The sequence below is a fragment of the Triticum urartu genome, chromosome 3, assembly GCF_003073215.2.
Source record: "Triticum urartu cultivar G1812 chromosome 3, Tu2.1, whole genome shotgun sequence".
In the NCBI taxonomy this organism is placed as follows: Eukaryota; Viridiplantae; Streptophyta; class Magnoliopsida; order Poales; family Poaceae; genus Triticum; species Triticum urartu.
The window spans coordinates 721,900,943-721,902,960 of NC_053024.1; positions in this window are offsets into that span (position 1 = coordinate 721,900,943).

The following is a 2,018-nucleotide window of genomic DNA, read 5'->3' on the forward strand; positions in this document are numbered from 1 at the left end:
AAAATCATAGAAATTCAACCGTAACTCCAAATGAAATAAATTATATATGAAAAATGATCAGAAAAATCCAAGGAATCTGAATATGGCATTTTCATGCATGTTTGAACAATTTAACCTCACTGTTTAGTCCAAAACATGATAATGCACTATTTGAATTCATAGTTTGAATTTGAATTTGAACCTAGTGTTCAAACCAACTCCATTTAACTTGTTGCTAGTTGCATTAGCTCAATCAACAAAATATTGCCATGTCATGATCATGCATCATATTTTTGCATCGCATTGATTGTGTTCTTCCTTGTTTGCCGGTAATTGTCCCCTCTCGGTAGACGCTGCTCCGACGCTGTGATCGATGACACAGATGAAGAACTATACTATCTTCAGAAGTGCCACACAAGCAAAACCCCCTTGTTCATTCCAATACAATCCCACTCTCTCGCTCCTGCTCTCTTTTACTGCATTAGGACAACACCGATTCAACTGTTACATGCTGTGGTAGTTGAACCCCTTTCCTCTGCATGACCTGTCATTGCCACAGTACATAGATGAAACCCACTAGCATGAGTAGGAGTTGTTTGAGCCCTAATGTGCCTACTCATTCATGCTTGTTGTCATGCCTGCTACTGCTTAGAGTTGAGTCAGGTCTGATTCATCGGGAATGAATTGGAATGTGGTGAACATGTCCTACTATTGAGAGCTAAGTGTGTGAACACGATTTGGTAAAGGTAGCGGTGAGAGGCCATGTAGGAGTACATGGTGGGTTGTATCATTGCAGCCGCCCTCAGGAACTGAGTTCTGTGTTTGTGATCCATGAACAGTTACTACCACACATTGGGCTCCGGGCGCTCCAAGCTCTCTCGACTTATTAATCAACTCGATCTCTGTCCAGGAGTTGCAACTAGTTTCTGGTGTTTGTAGGTAGTGTTAGTAGTCTACCAAGTGGCACCCGGTACAGGAGGGCTTGGGATAGACTAGGCACAGTGGCACGGTGTACCAAGTGGCACCCGGATGGTGGGCTTGGGAACCCTGCTCACATCGTTTGGGGCCGTGAGCGACACCCCGGCCGGATCTCCTTGCTGATGGAACCCGAATAGGCGATAAACATGGACTAGAGACTTGTTGGTTAGTCAGGTCGTGGCCGACTCCCTCGCCCGGCTTCCGCTTGAAGGTTGCCGAGGTACATGACGAGTACAGGGCGATAAGTGGCGAGAGCGTGTGTGAAGAAGTACACCCCTGCAGGGTTATCATTATCTATTCGAATAGCCAGATTCCTCGGATATGGAAACTTGGACCCCTTGCATAGTTCATAGACAAGTGAAAGTGGATACCCTAAAACTCGCAAGATAAGCGTGAGTGCTATGGATGGCGTTCTCGTAGGAAGACGGGAGCAGATCCATAGTGGTGTATTGATATGGTGAATATGTGGACTCGTGTGCCCACCTCAAAAGAGTTACTTGCAGTCGTAGTTCAGGATAGCCACCGAGTCAAAGCTGGCTTGCTGCAGTTAAACTCCACCACCCCCCCCCTTTATTGATACCGATGCATATGTAGTTAGTTCTGATGTAAGTCTTGCTGGGTACATTTGTACTCACGTTTGCCTATTTCATGTTTTTGCAGAGAGACTTCAGTCTCACTAGTAGTTCCGCGTGGACTTCGACGTTAGCTTGATACCTCAGCTACGATCTTGTGCCCTCGGCAGGATCTGGTAGATAGTCAGGTTTCTCAGCCTTTTTTCATTTGTAGATGTCTGTACTCAGACATGTTAAGCTTCCGCGTGTGCTTTGACTTGTATGCTCTGAATGTTGGGTCATGAGACCCATGTTTGTAATATCTCGCTCCTCGGAGCCTAATGAATAAATACTTTGAGTCATAGAGTTATGTTGTGATGCCATGTTGTATTTGCACATATCGAGCATATTGTGTGTATGATTGAAATGCTTGGTATGTGTGGGATCCGACAACCTAGTGGTTTATCCTTGGTAGCCTCTCTTATGGGGAAATGTAGTCTAGTGCTTCCG